Raw genomic sequence first — 6,023 nt, 5'->3', positions numbered from 1 at the left:
TCTTCTCCGAATTGTCCGTGGGAGTGCCTCGACTGCCTATTCCAGTGAAGTCGAAGCCGCGGTGGGGGCCGGTAGTATACGATGACGCGTGACAGGCGGTTTGTTCGGTGATCCTCCGTGACGCCAACCTTGCCTAGTTTCCTTTGTAGTTCACCGTTCGTGTCGGAGCTGCATTGTCTAGGATGGATTGTATGGAGTATTGTGCTGCAGCTATTAGGGCCGTTGTTTTTCTTTTTCTTTGATCTTCGGATCTTATGGTCCTAGGACCTTCACCACTTGTTGTTTTCCGTTGCTTCCTGCTATTATCAATGAATGCCAGTGATGCTGGATCTTTCAAAAAAAAAAGTACTGTTCTAAAGAAGTCAACAGTCAAAAGTTTATTCATGCAGCCAAATGCATAATACAATATTCCATACAATAGTATGTTATTCGCAGGCATATGGTACTCACCAACTGTAGTATAACTACATAGCAGAATTGACTCATAATATTTTTTTTCTTTCAAATCAACTGTAGATGCTGTCATCATTAATATATGTGTTGATATTTAATAACACCAACCAATTTCCTTGGTACCCAACTTGACTGTCATCATCTAATATATGTCCTCGTATTCAGTAACGCCAACTGCTTCCCTTCGAACCCAACTTGACTTTGACTGCTTAAGAAAACGTCTATATCCCTCGATCAACATAAGTAATTCTGTAGCACCAAGGGCCATGCATACACAACTCCTTTATAGGATAGAGAACCGTGAAATAGTGAAATACTAAACCATCTACTAAATTTATATTACTACTAAGGATGTTCATATGCTCACCTTCAATGTGAAACCCGGTCCTTGTAAGCTCAAGAGGAATGCATGGGCAACACAAAGGATTTAGCTTTTTAACCAAAGTTCAAAGGCATCCATGCTATCTAAACATCATAACTCGATACATTATGTAGCTTTATATGTACCTGAAATAAAAAATGATGAATCAGGTGGATAAGTCCTGGAATGAGTGATCTAAGTTAAGAAAACACCTGTATATGAGACACAAAACAACTTTGAGCACCTATTGCATACATGAAGTGCAAATGTTGTCTCTAGGTTGTCACTTTTTTAATCGAGAAACATAACACAATATAAATTTTCCTCTAGGTGCTTCCAGTTGCGGGATAAAAATCATTCTGTTTTGAGTCTCATTGCAAGAAAAAAAGTTTATAAGTGCAAATGATGCAAAATTTTAATATAGACTATTGACACAAGATATAATATGACTTACCAGTTACCACAGCAGTTAGCACCAAACAGTAGCCAGATTCCTAAAGAAAGAGAACATTCAAAACAAAAAGGGGCAGTATAAGCCATTAGCAATGAATTGCAGTAAGATAAAAGCAAGCTAATTGTAAAAATACCAACAACAGTGAACATTATGTATCTTACATAACCATTTCTAGACTATTGGAATATCAGGACTCCTAATAAGCATTATTGACTATAGGAAGGCGATCGCTGCTTTGTTAATTTTTAAACTCAAATTGCTTAACCTGACAACAAAACAAATGAGGCTAGAAACAGAATATCATGTGTGCATAGATAACCGCATATATAAGAACTTTCCTCTATGTTACCATAAAAGAAGCTTTGTTATTTTTCAGATTGCACATTGTTTAACCTGAGAACGCAAAACAAATGAGCATAGAAGCGCCATATGAAATGTGCATAAACAACGATAGATATAAGGCAATAGGTTTTTTTTATGATGGCACTACATTATAAGTTACTGTAAAATAATTCAACATACATATTTCTTCAAAAAAAAAAACAAATCTAATAGTGTCTTAGTGAACATACGTAGAGTTTGAGTTTCAGCGATGGAAGCAACCAAATTCTGGAACTTAAATCCACTAAATCAATAAGAAAATAACCCTTGGTGTGCCATATATGAAAGAATGAAAGGTTAGGACTAATGCTAGTTGCTAAATTTGTTAGATAAACATCAAGAGTAGAACATCATTGCAACTGAAAAATAAAGCACGCTAACATCACCAAGATTCAGTCGCGCAAAGCCCCGTGGCGGCAAGTGTGAGAACCAGCGGGAGGTCTCTAGGGTGATACTTTTCATCAGGCACAAATTGAAGACGGGAACTCCATGGTGACAACTTTGCGCGGCAGCACAGTGCCCTCGTCGACTCGATCTAGAGACAGACTCGATCGGTACCAAAGACAGGAGGACACATTCACCTGTATCCGGGGACGAAGTCGGGCCACCAAGCGGGTTCGCGGAACCGGAGCTTCTCGGCCATGGGCGCGCAGGAGAAGGCCAGCCTGGCGGCCCGCATGGCGTCGAGCAGCCCCGACGGGACCCATGGTTGACGACGTGGAAGGCACCCCACTCGACGCACGCGCGGCCGACCACGTCAGTTGTTGTGGCGGCGGCGTCCGAGAGGTACACGGCAGGGACCAAGAGGGAGGCGGAGAGGGACGGACCCGCGCGGAGGTCGGGTGGCTGGATGTACTACGCCGGCAGGTGGGGCACACAAGCATCCGCGAGCACCTGAACGCGTGGCACTGGCACCGCGATGGTTTCCGCCGGAGGAGCGGGTGTTGGTCGACCTCCCAGATGCTGAAAGCCCAGCCGCGAATCTCTCGAATCTCCTCTCAGACCGCATGCTTCCAGCCACAGACCATCACCCAAACCGCATCTCTACAAATCCTTCGTTGGGAATCACACCTCCAACGCCCACGAAGAGGGCGAACCAACTTGTGGTTGGATGGTTAGAGGGACTGTGGTATCCCAGCCCACCGGGGTTCAAGTCCTGGTGCTCGCATTTATTCCTGTATTTATTTCAGGATTTCTGGCGATGCGCATTTAGTGGGAGGAGACGTTCCCGTCGAAGACGAGGTGCCTACGGTGACTTCGTAAATTTCAAGATGATATGCCGGCTCAGTCTTTCGGAGTTGCTCATAGAGATAAGGTGTACATGTGTGCGTTCATAAAGATGAATGTATGCGCGTGTATATGAGCGCTTGCGTTAAAAAAAACGCCGACGAAGAGGTGCAAGAACACGTCGTATTAGCCCAAAACTCATCGATGCATCACGGTTGGTCCAAGGCGGTTCTCCTAGGGTCAACACAGGCTGACCAGTGGGGACATAGACGGAAAAAAAGACCAGGATTGCTGTGGGCGCTCCATTTCGTGGGAGCTTAGTAACTTTATCGATATACCAAGGGCAGCTTGGGCGATAGTTCATATATAATTTGTGAAGATTAAGCAACTAATGGTGTGTGCGTGTGGGTTACATGATCGTGGTGTGACGCGAGCAAGTGGTCACTCTCCACGCCTTTTCAATTACATGCCATTATTTATTAGCCTTAAAAAATTACATGCCATTATGTGTGGGTTCCATGAGTATATTTTTTTGGGCGTACGTGTAAGAATGTGGTGGTTTGTAACGATTCTGGTGACACCATCGATCTGGAAGTGTGGCTCGTAACACGCGACCAAACATTCAAACAAAACAAGCGGCCCCACCCTGCTGGTGACCCGTTCTATCCATCGCCATCCGCTGAGAGTGTTGCAAAAGTGAGATGATTAATGTCATAATGTGATTCCACCGAAGCCTCCAGAAGGAATTTTGTCTGGTGGAACGAAGGAGTGACGCCCGATCAGTACTCCATCTGCCGGCAATCCGGCAGGTATGTGTCCACGGACCCGCCGGAGTGTGACCGGCCGGCAGCAGCCGCGATCACGTCGGGCGACGTGGAATCTCCAGAAAATGACCACCGTGACTGACTGCGTATGGGCTTGGGTTGGCTGGGCTTTCTCGGAGGCTTGACGCACAGGATATGCACCCATGGGCCAACACATTTTTTGCAGCAGTTTTTCTTCTTCTTTTGGGGTTTTTCTCGATTTTATATTTTTATTTATCCTTTTTATTTCATTTTTATTTATAAAATACATTTTAACAGATGATCATTTTTTAAAGCATGATGATTTTTCTGTAACACATGCCAAACATTTTATTGAAAGACAGTTGAATTATTTTAACACATGGTTAACATTTGTCAAATACACGACAAATAGTTGTTAACATATGAATAAATTTTTCCAAACGCATGAATAACATTGTTTCGAATTTTTAGAAAATATTGCACAATTTCTATTCATAAACTTGTGTTAGCAATATTTTTAAAGAAAAAATTCTCATAAAAAATAATCTAAAAAGGATATATGGTAATTGAGCCACCCATGTGATAAGGTGGACTTTCTTATGCATTCTACACCATTTAGAGAAGTCATTAAAAAGGTTAAATAATTAACTATCTCTTAGTGTTACCTCTAGTATGTAATGTTACGAGATCTTAAATTTTTGGGGTGATGAAAATTAAAACTAGAAATATTGTGAATAAGAGAATACATCTCGTGCAATGGACACAAATGTCTTATCTTTCTTCATAAGTGACCATCTCTTAGGTAAGAGAAAGAATACTTTTTTCCATGCCATTTCCATCTTCTAGCTCACAATTATCATGCCTTTGATGGTTCCATGTATTTTGCGAGGGGAAGGTTATGCTTAAATTGCTATTTCAAACACAACAAAGAACATCACAAATACTACAATACTATGACTAAATGTTTGAGCTGCTCTCATGGACCCTGGGAGGGACATAACAGAACTAAAAACCGTTAGTAGTCCCGATAGGGTGGCGTGCGAGATCGGAAGTACTAGAGGGGGTCGTACATGAAGTTTTTACCCAGGTCCGGACCCTCATCGCGTGGAGGTAATACCCTACTCCTGATTGGATTTAATTGATGTATAGGACACCGTGTATAAGGTGGTTACAGTGGTTGTGGAGATGGTTCTATCGAGACTAAGGCGAGGATTATTCAATGGCTTGACTACTCTGTATGCCTTGCCTTATAAAGGGGGACAAGGCCTAGGATTACACGGGTTGCAACCGACCTAGATCGAACTAGGAGTCCTTGACCTGTACAACAATATGATGGTTTTCCTGGAATGTGAATGGGCCACTCCTCGGCTTGTTGGGCCCTGAGGCCATCTTGCTTACCGACTTTCCCACTAATAGGCTACCCTCGGTGATGTATACCGCCAGTAGCCCCCGAGCTTGTTTGGCATTTGGCTGCGCACCCCTCCGTGTCGCCTGAGATGAAATCTTGACGGGATCCTTTCTTTTTCTTCCGTTTATGGGCTATTTATTGTTGGGTTCTATGCTAGGTGCATCGGCTGCAATTAAAAAAATTCCCTACGCGCGAATCAACCAGGAACATGCTACAGGAGATGTATCACGGATCGCTGCCACTAGATGCATTGTGCCGTGTAGCGAAAGTAGAGTTGAGGCAGCGCGTCTCTGGAGTCGTCTCCTCCTCGTCGATCTCCCACGTAGCTGATCGGATCCCAAGAACAGGTTCGCCGGAGCGGCGCAAGTGCACCGTCTCTAACGGTATCCGCGCGTGCAGGAGGAATATCGTGCGGTGGACTGCTAGGTCCGATCACACAACCGGCGGCGAGTGGAGGTGGCTAGTTGTAACACATGCAAAACCCTAGTGACGGTGCCGAAGCGATCAATCGAATGAGTGTGCCACACCTTCACTATTTATAGGCATCTGTCGTCGGCTCAACACTTCGGCCTCACACAGATCCTAAAGCCCACGAGTCTACCCAGTCACGATCCAAGTCCAGCTCGGATCACATTCGACCAGTCTCCTCGGATCCGACCTCATAGGTTCCTTTCCTAAGCGCGCGACCTCTTAGGTTCAAGTCAGCTTGGCCGCATGCCGGATCACCTTTGACCTACTCGGTTGGTAGCGGCCTCTAGCAAGGCGTGCCGACCACCAAGTATATAATGAAGTCGGTTGGCAAACCTGTACAACATGTCACACTTCTGTTCCCTTTGTCACACGATATATATTGTCAGGCTCAAGGGGAGTCTGTCATCCTTGTGCTAACCCGACCTCTTTCTCGTTCCAGTGATGCCAACCACAAACCGGATTATATCATAATCCTTGTTGCAT

At 44.3% G+C, this 6,023-nt stretch overlaps 1 long non-coding RNA gene across 1 annotated transcript; it reads right to left on the bottom strand.

Moving 5' to 3' along the window:
• Positions 1–349: 349 nt before the first annotated feature.
• LOC109764255 (uncharacterized) lies at positions 350–2,628 on the bottom strand. Its single transcript, XR_012183294.1, has 4 exons — positions 2,231–2,628; positions 1,269–1,308; positions 821–960; positions 350–734 (listed from the first exon to the last, which is right to left on the bottom strand). It is a non-coding gene; the product is annotated as an uncharacterized lncRNA (long non-coding RNA).
• Positions 2,629–6,023: the final 3,395 nt, after the last annotated feature.

This window comes from Aegilops tauschii, chromosome 1 (assembly GCF_002575655.3).
Source record: "Aegilops tauschii subsp. strangulata cultivar AL8/78 chromosome 1, Aet v6.0, whole genome shotgun sequence".
NCBI classification, from domain to species: domain Eukaryota; kingdom Viridiplantae; phylum Streptophyta; class Magnoliopsida; order Poales; family Poaceae; genus Aegilops; species Aegilops tauschii.
The sequence above is the reverse complement of the archived record's forward strand: the minus strand, read 5'-3'. Positions and strand labels throughout refer to the sequence as shown.